Below are 20,936 nucleotides of genomic sequence, written 5' to 3'. Positions count from 1 at the left end.
ACGACCCAAAGAAAATCAATTTGAGGTGAGCACTTGCACAATAATAATCCCTCAAATAGACTCTTGAGACAGATCAATCAATATGTGTTGACTATAGTTTATTGTGTGGTTTCACCAGGCGTTCAGATGAGACCCAGTGGCTGCTCCGTTGCGGATGAATTAGAGATTATGATGACTCGGAGGAAAGTCGATTGGATATATTTATAGACCGCATTAAAGTTTGTTTCGAGCTTTTCGCGCCCCACAACATATTTGGTTTTTATTTTCATTGCCCTTGTATGACTGATACATCATTTAACCACTTAAACCCCATGCAGCAAAGGGGATTGCTTCATTAGGAAATAGCAGTCAGACGCGATGAGTTTCATTGATCAATGATGAATCGATTGATTGATCATTAAAATAAACATGCTCTCACTGCCGTGTTAAGTGGTCAGATGGCGAATGCTTTTGAGATTTTTAAGTGGGCCCTGATCCAGAAGAGCTCGAGAACCACTGCCTTTAGAGTATAGCATACACACAAACTAACTGACATACGATCACATGTCTGGACAGCCCACACACAGAATGTGGCTTTAGAAAGGGGTTTTTCTCTCTATCTGAGCAGAGGGTCCGGTAATACCACTCAGCGGGGGTCTCCAGCCCCCTGTGTGTGTTCTGAAGCTTGACCCTGTAGCTAACCGCATTAGATTACTTCATCTGTTTCAGAGGCTCCGCTGACGAAACCTCCTAACCTCTCTTACACCCTTCGCTCACAGCGCATGCACGTGTGTGTGTGTGTGTGTGTGTGTGTGTGTGTGTGTGTGTGTGTGTGTGTGTGTGTGTGTGTGTGTGTGTGTGTGTGTGTGTGCGGGTGCGTGCGTGCGTGCGTGCGTGCGTGCGTGCGTGCGTGCGTGCGTGCGTGCGTGCGTGCGTGCGTGGCAAGCGAGAGCTTGCCTGGGGCTCACGGCTCATCTCAGTGGGTATAAATAGAAAAACAGAGAGCTAGAAATAGTGAGCCACACTGCGTCTGTGGGCCACTCAGAGGAGAACCACATCACCTCCAGAAGCAGGTGGATGGGCTTGATGATTGAAAACTGAATCACATTGGATCTACTACTATAGCAGGTGTTATATACCTGGCGGCTGCAGAGCCCAGCCATGACATATCTGAAAGAGGTGAACACGATAGAGGATTCATCGCATTGAATCTGCAAGACGGTAGCCTATAGGCAGGAAAGGTTATAGAGACAGCAAGCTGAATGTGACAAAACAGATACAAATGAGCTAGTAGTTCAATGCCTGATGTGGCCCATGTGGCAGGTTAGATCAGTGGGTCAAGGACCCCCAAAATGACACATATGTGGTTGTGGACCCCCATCTGAATATGTTTTGTGCTAGGGATGCTTATGATTTTGCACAGACGGACGGGAACGGACAGGTGGGCAGGCGGACGGACGGACAGACACGTCAGACAGGCAGGCACGCAAGCACGCTGTCGACCACTGAGCAGCTCAGTTCAGCACGTTCGGCGCCTTTCTCAATTAAGGACACTTCAGCGGTGTTGAGGGAGGGGTGAGTGGTGGACATTCACTTCCCCACCCAAATGTGTTTTCTGCTGGTCCGGAGGATTGAGCCAGGTGCCACAGACAGTGTGGTACAGGTCTGGGTTCCAGTACTGCAGCCCCCTCAGGGACCTGTCAAAGGTCTGGGTTCCAGTACTGCAGCCCCCTCAGGGACCTGTCAAAGGTCTGGGTTCCAGTACTGCAGCCCCCTCAGGGACCTGTCAAAGGTCTGGGTTCCAGTACTGCAGCCCCCTCAAGGGACCTGTCAAAGGTCTGGGTTCCAGTACTGCAGCCCCCTCAAGGGACCTGTCAAAGGTCTGCAGGGTTACAGTACTGCAGCCCCCTCAAGGGACCTGTCAAAGGTCTGGGTTACAGTACTGCAGCCCCCTCAAGGGACCTGTCAAAGGTCTGGGTTACAGTACTGCAGCCCCCTCAAGGGACCTGTCAAAGGTCTGGGTTACAGTACTGCAGCCCCCTCAAGGGACCTGTCAAAGGTCTGGGTTACAGTACTGCAGCCCCCTCAAGGGACCTGACGAAGGTCTGAGTTACAGTACTGCAGCCCCCTCAAGGGACCTGACGAAGGTCTGTGTTACAGTACTGCAGCCCCCTCAAGGGACCTGACGAAGGTCTGTGTTACAGTACTGCAGCCCCCTCAAGGGGACCCCACCTCAAGGGACCTGACGAAGCCACATTTAGAAGCTTGGTACAAAGGAGACCCAGCAGAGTAAACAGGTCTTTACTATGGGGTTACATAAGAGTCATTAATCATAAAATAATGGTTGGCGACACACACACATGCATGCACGCGCACACACACACACACACACACACACACACACACACACACTGAGTATGCATTCGATACATACCTGTACCTCAACACACCTGGTGTCCATATCACTCACAGAGATAAAGTGCACCTAGAGAGAGAGAGAGAGAGAGAGAGAGAGAGAGAGAGAGAGAGAGAGAGAGAGAGAGAGAGAGAGAGAGAGAGAGAGAGAGAGAGAGAGAGAGAGAGAGAGAACATACACAGCATTAAGAAAAAGCACTTGTCAAGTAGCCCATTACAGCACCATTATAGAACCAATCTCTGCAGTCTGCTCCCCATCTCTTTCATTCATTCTGTGTGTGTGTGTGTGTGTGTGTGTGTGTGTGTGTGTGTGTGTGTGTGTGTGTGTGTGTGTGTGTGTGTGTGTGTGTGTGTGTGTGTGTGTGTGTGTGTGTGTGTGTGTGTGTGTGTGTGTGTGTGTGTGTGTGTCCTTTTGTGCCTTTGTGTGCCACTGGTCAGCAGCAGGGAGATGAGATCATTACCTGCAACAGTGGGGCTAATGGCGCTCGCGTGCACACACGCACACGCACACGCACACATGCACACACACACACACACACACACACACACACACACACACACACACACACACACACACACACACACACACACACACACACACACACACACACACAGTGAGCGTAAAGAGGCTAATGTGCTTCTCAGTTTCAATGGAGCTAGCCATGCAGCCCTGCTTTAACAACCTGCCTTCCAACTGCATCCAATGAGAGAGAGAGACAGAGAGAGAGAGAGAGAGAGAGAGAGAGAGACAGAGAGAGACAGAGAGCAGAACTGGTTCAAGGAAAGTATAATTGGCGACACAGAGGGAGTGGAGGTCTCTCTATCGGGAAGACAGAGAGATGGGGGAGCTAATCAAGCTAGGATGTACCATACCGCTCGCTGTTGGGTGGAATCCTTGTATGTCAAGTAAATAAATCAACATTGTTTTTGTGTGATATTTAACGTTAACGTTTAAAGTTAAAATAGCAGATGTACAGGCTCACAAACATTGCAATGTATAGTATGGTGATGTACGGGGGTGTTCATTCATCACAAAAGTAAATATCGGAGATATGAGGTACTGTATATAAAGAAGAACATGCGTTCCATCCAATATAGTTATTATATAAAAAAAAAAATTGTCACAAGCTCTTGTCATTTCACTCATTTGTAAAACCCACAGAGTATGTTATCCTTTTAGCACTATTGTATAACTATACCGCTGTAGGCTACGATTTGCACAATTATAATAAAGCATTCAAACAAACAGACACACTTAACCACGGTACCACTTTTGCAATGCACTGAACTTGAGTAGGTTCATCTCATCAAGTAGGGCATCTCGCCTTTGAGAAAAGCTCACCAAATTATTCTAATACACAACGTTTTACGCCACAACCTCGTAATAGCCGCTTTAATAAGCCGCTTAATGCGAACAATAACAACACTTCAATGCATGTGGGCTCGTATTATCCTCGCATTGTGTCTCTAAGCACTCGGTGCCTTCGCTCTCTTTCTCTATCTATTTCTGTAATTCCGTTGTGCTTTTATCTCAGACACTGTTTGGTTGTTTCCAGAGGCGGGAGTTTAATGTGGAAGTGATTCTATACAAATACAGTGCATTCGTATTCCGCCGCTTGCGTTGTTGTTCCTCGCTCCTCGTATACTTACTGCAGAAAATATGGCGTTGTCTGTGCAGCGCGACGGGGAGATGAAACCGTGTTGGAGCCCGAGGTTACGGAGTCCTACTCTGTTATAGTGAATGGCTGTTTACTGCTCTGATACACACACCAAAACAACAACAAACTCACAGCGTGGCTGGTTACTCAGGCGTGAGCATATACAGTACGTAGTACTATACTTGTGAGGACCATCAACATTTGAAGTACTGTAAGTATAAGGCTCGTAGGGTAACTAGTTGCCCTCCCTCCCCAACAACATGCGCACACGCGCTCTGTCTTTACAGTGTGTCCTGGGATCATGATAAAAGACATACAGTATACTGTACATAGAGGAACATTAAACATTAACGTGCATATTCATCACAGGCTGGCAGTAAAATATAGAATGAATTAATCATGGTGTACAAGACTGTCTAGATCCTTATCCTGTATGTGGCCTTATCTGCCTCCACGTGCAGTGAGGACGCACAATGGGAAATTAGCAGTGGCCATGGCCGGGTCAGCGTCATTATTCCAACGGCGCAAAATTACATCAGACCTCCGAATACTGACCCTGTCCCTAACCCTATAGCCCTAACCGTAACCACACACGAAGCCACGTTGTCGGAGTAATGCGCTGTCGGAATTAAGAGCGGATGTGTGTGTGTGTGTGTGTGTGTGTGTGTGTGTGTGTGTGAGTGCGTGCGTGCGTGCATGCGTGCGTGCGTGCAGGGGGGAGGGGGTATTGTTGGTAGAGTCAGAGAAGTGACAAGCTTGGGCCCTAGACGTACAAGACGTATGCCTGATTGGTACTTGGTCGTGTGCCTGTGTCGCTCACAGACAATAGCCGATACAGGCCCACAATGCGTCGTGCTACGACAATCACTTATTTCCGCGTGCGACACCTACGTATGCACAGCCAAGTATATGACTCAGGCTTTAATGAAGAAAGAGAGAGAGGTGGGGGATGTGATGGAGGAGGGAGTTATGCTACGCAATACAACAGGTGTCATATGGCTAGCTCGCCAGGATGTGATGCAACAGGATAGAGTTAGACCATGGGCCTGACTACAGTGGACGGACGGACGGACGGACGGACGGACGGACGGACGGACGGACGGACGGACGGACGGACGGACGGACGGACAGAAATACAGACAGGGAGGGAGGGAGGGAGGGAGGGAAAGAGAGTACCAGTAAGTCGGTTCCACAGGCCTGTCCTGGTGACTGACTGCTTGAAAAACAGACTTCAACACCAATAACGCTACTTTGCTAAAGTAGGGATTCACTCTTAACCATCTCTCCCCCCTTCACTCTCTCTCGCCCCTCATTCTCTCTAGCTTGATGGGCCCCCTGCGAGCTCCTAATAACCCATGATGAGTCCTCCACACTTGAGCACCCTCCCATCAGACACCCACCGAGACGGACACACACACACACACACACACACGCACGCACGCACGCACGCACGCACGCACACACGCACACGCACACACTGTGGTGGACGTGGAAGGAGTGGATAGTGACAGCCCTCAGCGGGTCTATTAACGGGCCGTCCCATGGCTCCAATACAGCACAGACAAACGCAGGAGAAAAACAACATTAGCAAATATGGATGGATCTCACGCCATGACATTATCCTAACATGCTGCAGCTAGTTGATGGGCCTTGGATGCCTATAGTATACAAACACTCCAGACAGCGGGGAATATAGGACGAATAGGAGATACTGTAGCAGTGGTTCCCAAACTGGGGGTCCTCAGATGATTAGCTTAACATGCAAAATAGGTTTTTCACTCAACAGTACAGTAACTAATCAACATGCATTATACAGGGTATTTGCACATTTCAATTTTTTTTTAAATGTAATGACCTTATTAATAAATTGTCAAATCTTACTGGAGAAGAAAGAGGCAAACATTGTGAAAATAGCCAAAATACAAGCTCTCAGTGCCTGGTTTAGAAAGCTATGATTTGCAAGACTGTGTAGATTGGCTATTTTCAGCAAAGACATTTAACGTAGAGTGAAAAGAGAGAAATCATTGGCACAGGGCCCTGCGGGACTCCAGCCAACCAACCAAGTATAGAGAGTTGTTAAAACCAACTGTGTTGCCGTTCCACAGAATCAGAGTACAGAGAAGAGATGGGCTGTGGAGACGCCTAAATAAAATAATGATAGTAAATGAATAACGATGCGACACGACACGCTAAAAGCATCAGGCAGGGAAGAGCACAGGAGGTCTGATCCATAGCTCTAATGCGTTGCATTTAGAGCTATGTTACTCTCAACTTCCGCCGCTCGCATGAATGCAGACCAGCCTCTCGTCTTTAGTGTAAATAAAAATAACGCTTTCACTACTCACCAAAACAAAGGCGGGTTGGGTTGGGTTGTGTCATTAGAAAGCCTACTTTCCTTAGTGGAAGCAAAAGAGGATTTTGTTTCCACCGGGGAAAAAAATACTTTTAGTTACTCCACTGCGCCTTCTACCGATATAGCCCAGAGAATTGCCTCATAGAGAATATTTTTCTGGTCATAAAGTACCTGGAAGTTATTTCATGTGCATGCCACAAGCAACGTACAACAACACAACACGTCATTGCAAATGCCGAAATCTGGGTTAGGATGCACAGCAATGTGTGCATGCGTCAGCAACATAGTGATGATCAACCTCCTTGTATGAACGTGGTCTAGTGTCTACACTTTTGTCCAACAATGGCCTACAGTAGTAAGTATCTTGTCTGACCCTCAGCACATAGATATGTACACTTTATTTGACAGTTTTGCTTGCTTTGTTATAGGGTTGTTGAAGAGATAGATCAAAATCGTCAGCCATTTTGTTATGCAAATTATAAGGTTAAAAACTAAATGTTTTGCTTGGGAACTAGGTTTTTCTGATTCAGCAGCCTTGAATTAGGTAAAATGGCCTAAACCCCAAATGACTCTAATCTCCTAAGGCCTTTTTTCTGAAATCCCACTGGTCTAGGTTTCCACCTGACAGAGGCATTACATACTCCATCGTAGGACAGTGCAAACGTGCCGAAAATAAGTAGATCTGCAAAGCAACACGTTGCAATATGCCGCTGTGAGGGCCTAGCTATTTTCAGCAATGCAACACCATTGTATGATAGTATAAATTCTAGCATAACAGGGATGTTGTGCAACAGAAAGAACAGAATACCAGTGGGTATACCTGTTTAGTTTATTCATTTATTTTTCCCCCTAAACCTCCCCTTTGTTTTATGCAATGAGAGACACAGAAGACACAGGAGAGAGAGAGCGAGAGAGAGAGAGAGGGAGCGAGAGAGAGAGAGGGAGAGAGAGAGAGAATGGAGACTGCAGAAGGTAAATAAATGATAGGGTAAGAGGACACAGCAGAAAAAAAGAAAGGGGGTAGGCGAGCAGGAGGCGAGGGAGGTGCAGGGAGAGAAAGTGAGACGTAGAAGGAACGTGAGAGAGGAGAAGGAGGTGAGGGAGGAGAAGGAGGTGAGGGAGGAGAGGGAGGAGAGGGAGGAGAAGGAGGTGAGGGAGGAGAGGGAGGTGAGGGAGGAGAGGGAGGTGAGGGAGGAGAGGGAGGTGAGGGAGGAGAGGGAGGTGAGGGAGGAGAAGGAGGTGAGGGAGGAGAGGAGGTGAGGGAGGAGAGGGAGGTGAGGGAGGAGAGGGAGGTGAGGGAGGAGAAGGAGGTGAGGGAGGAGAGGGAGGTGAGGGAGGAGAGGGAGGTGAGGGAGGAGAGGGAGGTGAGGGAGGAGAAGGAGGAGAGGGAGGAGAGGGAGGTGAGAGAGGTGAGGGAGGAGAGGGAGGAGAGGGAGGTGAGGGAGGAGAGGGAGGTGAGGGAGGAGAGGGAGGTGAGAGAGGTGAGGGAGGAGAGGGAGGTGAGGGAGGAGAGGGAGGTGAGGGAGGAGAGGGAGGTGAGAGAGGTGAGGGAGGAGAGGGAGGAGAGGGAGGTGAGGGAGGAGAGGGAGGAGAGGGAGGTGAGGGAGGAGAGGGAGGTGAGGGAGGTGAGGGAGGAGAGGGAGGAGAGGGAGGTGAGGGAGGAGAGGGAGGAGAGGGAGGTGAGGAGGAGAGGGAGGTGAGGGAGGAGAGGGAGGTGAGGGAGGAGAAGGAGGTGAGGGAGGAGAAGGAGGTGAGGGAGGAGAAGGAGGTGAGAGAGGTGAGGGAGGTGAGGGAGGAGAGGGAGGTGAGGGAGGAGAAGGAGGTGAGGGAGGAGAGGGAGGTGAGGGAGGAGAGGGAGGTGAGGGAGGAGAGGGAGGTGAGGGAGGAGAGGGAGGTGAGGGAGGTGAGGGAGGAGAGGGAGGAGAAGGAGGTGAGGGAGGAGAGGGAGGTGAGGGAGGAGAGGGAGGTGAGGGGAGGAGAGGGAGGTGAGGGAGGAGAGGGAGGTGAGGGAGGTGAGGGAGGAGAGGGAGGTGAGGGAGGAGAAGGAGGTGAGGGAGGAGAGGGAGGTGAGGGAGGAGAGGGAGGTGAGGGAGGAGAGGGAGGTGAGGGAGGAGAGGGAGGTGAGGGAGGAGAAGGAGGTGAGGGAGGAGAGGGAGGTGAGGGAGGAGAGGGAGGTGAGGGAGGAGAAGGAGGTGAGGGAGGAGAGGGAGGTGAGGTGAGGGAGGAGAGGGAGGTGAGGGAGGAGAGGGAGGTGAGGGAGGAGAGGGAGGTGAGGGAGGAGAGGGAGGTGAGGGAGGAGAGGGAGGTGAGGGAGGAGAAGGAGGTGAGGGAGGAGAGGGAGGTGAGGGAGGAGAGGGAGGTGAGGGAGGAGAGGGAGGTGAGGGAGGAGAAGGAGGTGAGGGAGGAGAGGGAGGTGAGGGAGGAGAGGGAGGTGAGGGAGGAGAGGGAGGTGAGGGAGGAGAAGGAGGTGAGGGAGGAGAGGGAGGTGAGGGAGGTGAGGGAGGAGAGGGAGGTGAGGGAGGTGAGGGAGGAGAGGGAGGAGAGGGAGGTAGGGAAAGAGTGTATGTAGTGTAGACACAGGGACGGTGCCTGTAGCATACTGATGGTGCTCCTTATTATGCTGTGTGTGTGTGTGTGTGTGTGTGTGTGTGTGTGTGTGTGTGTGTGTGTGTGTGTCCGCACGCGTATGCCACGTGAGTGCATGCTTGTGTACAGTATATATCTGTGCACAAACAGGAGCTCGCCTATATGCACGAGTGCCGTGCACACCTGCCTGCGTGTGTATATGAAGAGAACACAAGCCGTGTGTGTGTGTTTGGCGTGTGCACGTGTGTGCTGCTGCAGTGGACTGTGGGGTTCTTCATTATGCTGCATGTGTACATATATATCCCTCTGCTCGGCTCCGGAGCCCCTCCAGGTACAAGAAATACTAGCCGTGCAGCCATGGCTCTTCCCCAGGGACCATGTCTTCCTGCAGGGTAGTCAACTCCTCAAGGGCAGCTTAGCCAGTATAGGAAACAGCACACGCACGCACGCACGCACGCACGCACACACGCAAACATGTCACGTACAAGACAAGTAAGCTTAGTCCCAAGCAAACGAGTATCCAAATCAACAAGGCGGTCGACTATTTGTCTCTTGTATAACAATGCTTCTCGGCAATAACTTCCATATGCCGTTAGAAAGCCTGTCTATTTCCATTTTAACCCATTCTGACCGGGCACCCATTTTGGTGTCGGCATCATGTTATGCTTTAGCTATTGAAAAATAGCAGATCTACAAGCTCATATCATATCAGACCAGTGTGTGTCCAGTGGAAACCTCGTGTGAATCTGATCTCAGGTCAGAATGGGTTAAAAGTTGCCCCGTTTGCAGGGAACACGCATGTGTGGGAAGAGCAGCATAGCCGAGTACGTGGGTTTCACCCGTGTGAACATTTACATATTCGCTGTCAATGCCAAACAGCTTATTCTATGCTTGCTATATGCTCACTAACGCTCACTATGGGAGGTGCCATTTCTGTCTATAAACACTATATCGTTGCTGTCATCTCCATATTTAAACGCTTTGTGTTTATTCTGTAAATCAACGACGATTCGATACCGATTATTTACATTGTGAAACGATACGATACAAAGTCAAATGATACGATCTTTGCTGTTTACATTTTGATAGTTACTATATCGTTACACCCCTAGTATATATGATACAGTATACATGTTTAATGCATCTCTCCAGCAGACATTGTTACACTAAACATCCCTCAGCATCATCAGCAATGTCTCAGAAATAGATCCAAAAATGGATTGCGGTCATTAGCTGGGAAGAGAACAGCTTGCAGGGGACGCACACTTTTCTGTGTACCTGGAAGTGTGACACGGATAAAAAAGGAAAGTGAGTGTGTGATTGTAGAGGGAGAGGGAGAAAGAGAGAGAGAGAGACACCTGTGAAGATAGTGTTTAGAAAGAAAGAAAGAAAGAAAGAAAGAATCCCCCCATTCCACCACAACCTGCTTTACGGTCTGATGATGACAAAGCTCCTTCCTGGCACCTAATTGAAATAATTGTGTGTAATCACTTTCCAAAAGACTGGCAGGACACCGTGCAATGTGAGCTACGACGAGCACTTATGCAAAAAAGGCAAACAGCATTTTTTAATTGAATCTTCCCACATGTATCTGATTCCGTCAAACGAGCGTAGCAAACTAAAAACAGATGCCAGGAGAGCCCAGGCGTGGAATGATACTAGGCACAGTGGCACAGTTCAATTGGAGAGATGGATGGTGGGCTAATGGGTTTAGGGCCTGGAAAAAAGGAGCAGGGGTTTAACCCATGTAGGACTGGAACGCATCTGTGTCACTTTAGCTTTTAACCACTTTTTTTTTTAAAGATATTTTTTTGCGGCTTACGCCTTTTATTAATTTTTGAAGGGACAGACAGTAGGCTGACAGGAAACGGGGAGAGAGATGGGGGGATGACATGCAGTAAAGGCCGTGTCGGGTCCGGGAGTCGAACCCGCAGCACACTGCGACTGGATTACCAGTCCGGTGCCCAGACCGTTACGCTACGGCCTGGGCCAGCTTTTAACCACTTTTAACCATTATTTTATACTTTAGCTGTTGAGAATTAGCAGATCTACAAGCTCATAGCGCGGTAACGAGTGCCACACTACAAGCTTTTAGCTTTTAAAATGTGGTGCAAATCTTTCAATGTATATTCTTTCACAGTAAACACTTTGCTTCTGAGGAGTCCCTGGAACAAAATATTTTCAGATGGGGTCGGCGGCCAAATACATATAATCTTTGGGGTCATTGACATGAAATAGTTTGAGAACCACTGATTCTTTCAGAAAACTGGGAGGATTTAGATGACATTTGTAGAATCTGGTCTCAGTCCTGAATAGGTTAAGGGGAGGGTGCGCTGCGAGCCTCGCCTGACACACGCACACTTTATCCAACATAATCTGTGGGAGATCTTTTTTGCAGCATCAGCCCGCAATGTGTCTCAGTGGGTCCCACGTGGACGGGAACATGCGCTTCATGCTATATATCCACATTAAGAGCCCCACCCCCCAGGGATTGGGTTGGGATTGTACCACAAAACCAACCTGCAGTACTGACTGTAGTGTAGTCTGTGAAGATATCATTGCTGTTCGTCCATTCACCCAAACAGAAAAGTCCTATCTGATTGTATTAAACAACGTTAAACTCACCAACATTGCAGCTGTACGAAAAGGTTGAATTAAGTGTTTGTTTCATAAAAATCCACTGTAGACATGTTGTGAGCTATTTCCTGTCAAGAAATTCCTTGCATATGATTATTTGTCAGCTAGTTTGGAAGCACATCAGTAAAGCAACCTCCTGCTGCCTCCTGCAGTAATGTGCTAATTCAAAACAGGTGGTACGCATGGGCTGTTGAGTGATAGTCAACGAGCACTTCCAAACTCCAGCACTTAAAAAATAATCACCTGCAAGGAATTTCTTGACAGAAAGTAGCATAGTAGCTCAGCTAGATTTTTATTAAACAAACACATTGCAGATAGAAAGAGGATAATTCAAGCTTCCCGTACAGCTGCAATGCAGGTGAGTTTGAAGTTGTTTAATACAATTAGATAGGACTTTTCTGTTTGGATGAATGGGCTGTCTATGGGAAGTTGCACCTAGTTAGCACCTTGCTGGCAAGATGGCAGTGATGTGCATATCGTCAATATAGGCTGGAAGGGAGTAGAAAAGCATACCGGTACCACCTTCCATTTTAAAATTAATGGGACCATAATTTACAGAAAATGAACATCATGGTAATTGAAAGAAGACTGGAACTGAAACTATCGATTGAAAACAGTACAAGTATTTATGGAAATATTTAGTATGGTAATGAAACCAAGTGCAAAGTCCAGACAAATACACATTCAATGGAATGGAATGTTAATTCATCTGCAACCCAACAGGAGTGTAAACAGTGACACCTTCTATAGGCCATTAATGAGAACTGCAGTGTTTGAATGACTTCCTTGTTGGCTTCACATCAAGCCTGCTTGCCGCCTGGTATAGACTGTTAGGCAGAAGCATTTGGAAATTGTGTGAGCCAAGTGTCGAGAGACTAATGGCTTGTGAATCTACAGTAAAAGAGAAAATAAAAAAAAACTGTGACAACTCTGAGCTCGTCCCAGGCTCTTGGGTCCATCACCTGCACCAGTAGACTGGTCTGGTCTAGTTTATTGCCAGTGATGGAAAAAGTACACAATTGTTTTACTTAGGCCTAAGTAAAAGTATCAATACTGCAATGAAAACTTCTCCGTTACATTGTAAGTGAAAGTCTGAGAGTCATGTAGATTGTAGAATTTCAAATATTAAAAATATCTTGAAAATGTCCAATCTACTGTACAAGCTCACAATGCATTGCATCGCGACGTTAAGTGACACGTGGTCAAATGGGTAGGCAACGAACACTTTCCAGATTTTCAAGTGCGGGCCCTGACCCAGAAACAGTTGAGAAACACCAGGTCTAGGGGACCGACGACTCACTGAGATGTGATTTCCTTTTCTTTTTCGAGGGTCCGCATCACAGTGAGAGAAGACCAAGTCCATTCTCCCTCTCTAGGCCCGGTGGAGAGAGAGAGAGAACCTGTCTGCAGACATTTCCTTGCTCTTTAACCCGTTTTGGACTGAAGTCGATTAAAAAAATGTCTTCTGAATCCTAAAAAAATTCTGAAAAACCCATGTTTCTATTGTCAGTGATGCTCAACCTTTTTCATGTCAAGGACCCCCAGAATTATCTGTATTGGACCACGGACCCCCATCTCAAAATATGTAGTTCCAGGGACCTCCCCAGAAGCCAATATATTAGTTAAAAATGTTCGCTCTAAAATATATATTCAAAGATTTGTGCCACATTTTCACGATTTTTCAAAAATAGCAGACCTACAAGCTCGTAGAGCTTGTAGGTCTGCTATTTTTCAATAGCTAAATTCTAACACAATGTTTAAAACACCAAAAGGGGTTCCCGCCTAAAATGAGTTAATCTCTGCAGCCGAGGGGAGCGAGAGAGAGAGAGAGCAGAGCGGCGAGCGCTGCACATTCCATTAATGTAAAGTGGGGCTTGAAGGCCCGTAATTTATTGGCTTTGCAGACTACGCCTCCCCTCATCTCACTCCACCACGGTGCTGCTGGCTCCCAGCCACCAAATACTCCCTCTGATACCCAGAGACACGCGCGCCGCCGCAGCCCGCCAGCTCATACATTTTATGCTGCTTCGCCTCCCTCTCTTCTTGTATACCGACGTAGTATATCGTCTCTGTCAGGTAGAAACCTTGTATGTCCAAAACTGTTACTTTTACAAATTCAATTCAAATTTGGAAACCGCAAAATAGCTGATCTCAGCTACTTCTCATGCTTTCGTGTGTGACACTGATCAAGCGTGGCGTTAATTTACGAAAAAACACAAACAGTTATACAATGTGGAGATGAGAGGTTTCTGCCCCAACAGCAACGATATTATTTCCCCTCCATCCCTGTACACTATACATCACTCTCCCTCCCCTCTCGTATACGAATGCACACTCCACACGTACACATACACACACATATTGATATACTCTGTACTGTGTGGTCCTACATGTGTGCGGTACACATGAGGACATGCGTCTCTCCGGGTCGTCCTCAGATCCCGGTTCTCCATATACATCTGGCCAGCTCGTCGGTACCTTGAGCTACTGTATGTTGTATGTATATACTTATATGTGTCACTTCACTTAGTAAGAGACCACACCTTCGCTCAAGATTAACAGTTTATTGAAACAGAATGAGATGAATGCATGGAGTGGAGTGAGGAACCCAAGGTAGGGCGAGACTCAGGGTGGGGGCGTAGTCTCTGGAGCTGACGGTCATCTTTGCTCTATACTCAGAATGAGCGGCTGGTCGTCTCTGCTCCGTCACTGCCCCCCCTGGATTCCTAGAGAATCGAGGCGGAAGGAGGAGGTTGGGGTGGAGGAGGATGGCGATTTTGAAGAGTATAGTGAAAATAGCCGATCTACAAGTGCAGTACTCACAACCCATGTTTGGTCTGTCGTGGAGCAGAACAAACAACTTGGTTGAGAGATCGCAGGTGTATTTATGCTGTGGTGATTACACCAGGGATTGGCTGGGTGATAATGAAAGGCAGGTGAGTTGATGAGGAGGGAGGAGTTGTTGATAATGAGGGAGGAGTGGTTAAGGTCAAGCGGAAGGAGGTCTCTTCTCCCGAAACTACGTTGTATAAATACAACTTCCCAAACTGTAATATCAACTTCCCTCCGCTCCACAAGGAGACTCCACAGTGGTTCAGGAAGTACCTGTGGCAGTGCCTCACTGCCTCCCTCACTTCCTCTCAATAAAGCAGGCCTGGATGCTTCCCTTCATCCCCAACCACACAGCTGTGTGCATGATGCCGATGATTGCCTATGCGCCTTTGAACTAGTTTCAATGTAAGTCACCTCCATGATGTGGGTTATATTTAAGATTTATGCATTTGATTTGAACTAATATTCTTATTTATATTATGAACTGATATGTGGCTAATTATTCTTTGAATATGCAATAGGAAATTTATAATAATTATAAATCCCATTATGATCTAAAGGCCATACTTTATAATTCAATGTTTATATAGAAAGATATTATAATTCGTCTCTTTTCTTTGTTTATTTATAGAACCATCATGGCAATCATCATGTGAGCCCAATGAATGTCAACCTTTATCTATTATCCTGCAAAATAAAACCGGATAATATGAAATCCTGTTTCCTGGTGGTTTGTGGCTCCAGTTGAACTTTATAACCTAACAGTATGCATGTATGTATATTAAAAGAAGATTATTACAAAGGCACGAGCTGTTACCCCATTCTGGGCGGGAACCCCTTTTGGTGTTAGCATTATGTTATTCTTTAGCTATTGAAAAATAGCAGATCTACAAGCTCATAGCGCGCCACCGCTATTTATGATGAATTCCTGTTCTGTTCTTGAACTACATAGAAGTGTCTATTTGTATGTCTCTAAATGTTTTGATGAATTGAACAATGTGGACCCTGTTGTAAACAAGTGTAATGCTTAATTGGGTCGTCCACTCACAGTTAACAGTCTCTGTATTGAGTTTGTGCTTGAAATGTACTGTAATTCTACAAACTGTTAATAGATATTTCAATCAATCAATCACAGAGTGGCGCGCTACGAGCTTGTAGGTCTGCTGTTTTTGAAAAATCGAAGAAGAATGACTGACATAGAAACATAGCTTTTTCAGAAAACTGTCAGGATGTAGAAGACATTTTTAGAATCTGATCTCAGGTCAGAATTGGGACCGTGACCGGTGCCTGTGTGTTCACCCACAGCACTATAGGCTGGCAGGACTATTGCATGGTGTCTTTGCCAGTGTCCTCCCATGCTTTAGTCTCATTCTCCCCTTGGTCTTCCCTCATACAGATTCTTGTTGGTATAACATGTGTACTCTTGCTGATCTTAGGTCGACTATACTGCATGCAACATTCTGGTGTAGCCCCGTCTACGTCTAGAGACTTCTGGTGTAGCCCCGTCTAGAGACTTCTGGTGTAGCCCCGTCTAGAGACTTCTGCAGGGTTGGTTTCAGGGTTCAGCAGTGGTGGAGGAAGTATACTCAAGTAAATATGAATTCAAGTATTCAAAAAGTATTGAGGGGAATATGGAAGGGAAAGGAATTGGTTGGAATAACGTATTCCTCCCATGCCATGTCCAACCGGGGAATCTCCCCTCTGTCAGGTGAAAAGAAGCGACTTGGACTTCTCATGCATAGAAGGAAGCTTGAGCTTGTTATACGTGTGTCCCAGCGTGATGTGCTTAAATATTTGAACTAAGGCATAAGTGGTTAATTCATAATTTAAGTGTGTAAGTTTCACTCCCAAGAGTCCTTTCCAACGAGGTGATGCAGTGCATCGTCCCTTCCAACGAGGTGATGCAGTGCATGGTCCCTTCCAACGAGGTGATGCAGTGCATCGTCCCTTCCAACGAGGTGATGCAGTGCATGGTCCCTTCCAACGAGGTGATGCAGTGCATCGTCCCTTCCAACAAGGTGATGCAGTGCATCGTCCCTTCCAACGAGGTGATGCAGTGCATCGTCCCTTCCAACGAGGTGATGCAGTGCATCGCCCCTTCCAACGAGGTGATGCAGTGCATCGCCCCTTCCAACAAGGTGATGCAGTGCATCGTCCCTTCCAACGAGGTGATGCAGTGCATCGTCCCTTCCAACGAGGTGATGCAGTGCATCGTCCCTTCCAACGAGGTGATGCAGTGCATCGTCCCTTCCAACAAGGTGATGCAGTGCATCGTCCCTTCCAACGAGGTGATGCAGTGCATCGTCCCTTCCAACGAGGTGATGCAGTGCATCGTCCCTTCCAACGAGGTGATGCAGTGCATCGTCCCTTCCAACGAGGTGATGCAGTGCATCGTCCCTTCCAACGAGGTGATGCAGTGCATCGTCCCTTCCAACGAGGTGATGCAGTGCATCGTCCCTTCCAACGAGGTGATGCAGTGCATCGTCCCTTCCAACAAGGTGATGCAGTGCATCGTCCTTTCCAACGAGGTGATGCAGTGCATCGTCCTTTCCAACGAGGTGATGCAGTGCATCGTCCCTTCCAACAAGGTGATGCAGTGCATGGTCCCTTCCAACGAGGTGGTGCAGTGCATCGTCCCTTCCAACAAGGTGATGCAGTGCATCGTCCCTTCCAACGAGGTGATGCAGTGCATGGTCCCTTCCAACGAGGTGATGCAGTGCATCGTCCCTTCCAACGAGGTGATGCAGTGCATCGTCCCTTCCAACGAGGTGATGCAGTGCATCGTCCCTTCCAACGAGGTGATGCAGTGCATCGTCCCTTCCAACGAGGTGATGCAGTGCATCGTCCCTTCCAACGAGGTGATGCAGTGCATCGTCCCTTCCAACAAGGTGATGCAGTGCATCGTCCCTTCCAACGAGGTGATGCAGTGCATCGTCCCTTCCAACGAGGTGATGCAGTGCATCGTCCCTTCCAACGAGGTGATGCAGTGCATCGTCCCTTCCAACGAGGTGATGCAGTGCATCGTCCCTTCCAACGAGGTGATGCAGTGCATCGTCCCTTCCAACAAGGTGATGCAGTGCATCGTCCTTTCCAACGAGGTGATGCAGTGCATCGTCCTTTCCAACGAGGTGATGCAGTGCATCGTCCCTTCCAACAAGGTGATGCAGTGCATGGTCCCTTCCAACGAGGTGGTGCAGTGCATCGTCCCTTCCAACAAGGTGATGCAGTGCATGGTCCCTTCCAACGAGGTGATGCAGTGCATCGTCCCTTCCAACGAGGTGATGCAGTGCATGGTCCCTTCCAACGAGGTGATGCAGTGCATCGTCCCTTCCAACGAGGTGGTGCAGTGCATCGTCCCTTCCAACGAGGTGGTGCAGTGCATCGTCCCTTCCAACGAGGTGATGCAGTGCATGGTCCCTTCCAACGAGGTGATGCAGTGCATCGTCCCTTCCAACAAGGTGATGCAGTGCATCGTCCCTTCCAACGAGGTGATGCAGTGCATCCTCCCTTCCAACGAGGTGATGCAGTGCATCGTCCCTTCCAACGAGGTGATGCAGTGCATCGTCCCTTCCAACAAGGTGATGCAGTGCATCGTCCCTTCCAACGAGGTGATGCAGTGCATCGCCCCTTCCAACGAGGTGATGCAGTGCATCGCCCCTTCCAACGAGGTGATGCAGTGCATCGTCCCTTCCAACGAGGTGATGCAGTGCATCGTCCCTTCCAACGAGGTGATGCAGTGCATCGTCCCTTCCAACGAGGTGATGCAGTGCATCGTCCCTTCCAACAAGGTGATGCAGTGCATCGTCCCTTCCAACGAGGTGATGCAGTGCATCGTCCCTTCCAACGAGGTGATGCAGTGCATCGTCCCTTCCAACGAGGTGATGCAGTGCATCGTCCCTTCCAACAAGGTGATGCAGTGCATCGTCCTTTCCAACGAGGTGATGCAGTGCATCGTCCTTTCCAACGAGGTGATGCAGTGCATCGTCCCTTCCAACAAGGTGATGCAGTGCATGGTCCCTTCCAACGAGGTGGTGCAGTGCATCGTCCCTTCCAACAAGGTGATGCAGTGCATCGTCCCTTCCAACGAGGTGATGCAGTGCATGGTCCCTTCCAACGAGGTGATGCAGTGCATGGTCCCTTCCAACGAGGTGATGCAGTGCATCGTCCCTTCCAACGAGGTGATGCAGTGCATCGTCCCTTCCAACGAGGTGGTGCAGTGCATCGTCCCTTCCAACGAGGTGGTGCAGTGCATCGTCCCTTCCAACGAGGTGATAACAAAAAAACAGTACAAATTAATTTGGCAGTCGATATTTCTCAGATGAACCCTCCCTTGGTCTAGTCTGTGACAGTGTTAGCTAGGATGATGACCAAGGCCACTGACAGCCTGCCAAACAGCACTGAGCTCTGCCAGCAAAGAGTGGACATGAAGGGTAGGAGAGACCGGAGAGAGAGAGAGAGAAAGAGAGAGAGAGAAAGAGAGAAAGAGAGAGAGAGAGAGAGAGAGAGAGAGAGAGAGAGGCCAGAGTACATGTTGCAGGCGTGGAGAGACAGTTAGTAGTAACAATTAGAGGAAGAGGTATGGGTGGTCGTAATGAAAACAGAAAAGGATGCGTTCATGTTTTATTTTGTTTGCCATGTAATGGTTGAACGGAAGCAAAATCGAAGAGTGCATTTAGTTAAACTATACGAGTATAAGCAAAGCGCTGCACTATTATTACTATGATCTGATTTGAACATATAGGGTCCGAGCGCACAGCCACAAGGAGAGAGAGAGAGAGAGAGAGAGAGAGAGAGAGAGAGAGAGAGGTTATAATATCGTTGCCGTCGACCAGAAACCCTCATGTCTCCATATTTACACTTTTTGTCTCCACCAGGCCGAAGGCATCGGGGGAGAGTATGTTTTGCACTCAGTCCGTCCGTCCGTGTGTCCGTGTGTGTGTGTGTGTGTGTGTGTCCGTGAGCAGCTAATCTCGGCCACCGTTAACCCGGTCGATGCCAAATTTTGCACACACACTCCCTGGATGCCAACGATGAACCTCTGCCCCAAACTTTCCAGAACGGTCTGTTATAGCGCCACCAGGAAGCCGCTTTGTGCAAAACAAGTTTTTGCACAGTACACCTACAGATTTTGTCCAAACATCACGCAAATTGGTACACAGTCTCTCTAGAGCCATTCAACAAAACCGGTCTTTCTCAGACTCCATCCTGATTTACTTTTGTTGCCCTTTTATCCAACCACCAGATGAAGGCAAGCTGCAATGTCCTACATTCCTATCCTGGTGGAGACCTGTGCCCAGAAGGGCACTTTTTCTAGTTATGGTTTATTTATTGTTAATTATAACACACTTCATCACACAGGATTGATCGTGTATGATGTAAAAAAAATACACAGTAAGATAATCGTCTCCTTCAGGTGGAAATCTCCTAAACTACAACTTTTCAGGAATCAAATTCAAAAGCATCAACAGTAGCAGATCTACAGTGTTTTTAGGTAACACTATAGTATGATCAAGTAGGACGTTATAATTTATGGAAAAACACACATATGGATATAAGAGGTTTCAACCTGACAGTGACGATATACTGCTTACTTATTCATGCCGGGGGGAGACGTCTCTCACAGCTGAAGTAAATTATTTAGTGTGTGTGTGTGTGTGTGTGTGTGTGTGTGTGTGTGTGTGTGTGTGTGTGTGTGTGTGTGTGTGTGTGTGTGTGCAACTGCGTGCGTGTGTGTGTATGTGTGCGCATGCATGCGTGTGTGCGTGCATGTGTGAATTATTACGCTTATTTACACTAAAACAGTAGGGTTCCCTTTTTAGAGGGGTCACTGACCATGCTCTTGAAATAACACTATTATTATGTTATATCATAGTGTGTGTGTGTGGGGACCGGTTGAATAAGTAAATAGGGCCCTCAGGGGGGTACTGTGAGTGCAAAAGGTCAAACCAATACTGAGATAAAGACATGCATGGTGACCGGAGAGAGAGAAGGAGATGAGTGAAGGATATGAGGTTCCATTTGGAACCCCCTCAAGTAACCTATAGGGACGGATATTCGAAACTGGCCCGTCCCCATTTTCCCCTTACTGTATTGTATATGTTTTTTTTCCCATTTGTGCATTTCCCGTCAGTGTATCACTCAAAATCCCCAAACATGGGGAAAGCCCCCATAATGGTGCCCAGGTCTCCTGACATCATCAGGGATGGAGATCATAGTACATGCGACCTGCAAAAATGAAGGCCCGGCCCTACCTGGCACTCATCAAACTCATGTACACTCAAAAGACACTGCCCCCGCTGCCACGCTTAGATCGCCATATATGGAGCCAACCTGTTTTGACAGGCCTCATCAAACCCTGCAGACACGCTCCATATGGCCAGTGCATGCGAGGTCGCTTATCGCCCTCTTACTGGTATAGAAGTGTTTATTTGCACGTCTCTAAATGTCCTGATGAATTGAAAATGGTGGACCCAGTC

The 20,936-nt window shown here is 48.0% G+C and overlaps 1 protein-coding gene across 1 annotated transcript in view; it reads right to left on the bottom strand.

Moving 5' to 3' along the window:
* dab1a (DAB adaptor protein 1a) overlaps window positions 1–20,936 on the bottom strand; it is a 268,746-nt gene that overhangs the window by 191,721 nt on the left and 56,089 nt on the right. The window contains exon 2 of the mRNA XM_083768179.1: window positions 2,414–2,464. The gene's annotated coding sequence lies outside the window, so the exon portion shown is untranslated. The remainder of the gene's footprint in view (window positions 1–2,413; window positions 2,465–20,936) is intronic.

Source organism: Protomyctophum parallelum, assembly GCF_964188405.1.
Source record: "Protomyctophum parallelum genome assembly, chromosome: 6".
Classification (NCBI taxonomy): domain Eukaryota; kingdom Metazoa; phylum Chordata; class Actinopteri; order Myctophiformes; family Myctophidae; genus Protomyctophum; species Protomyctophum parallelum.
The sequence above is the reverse complement of the archived record's forward strand: the minus strand, read 5'-3'. Positions and strand labels throughout refer to the sequence as shown.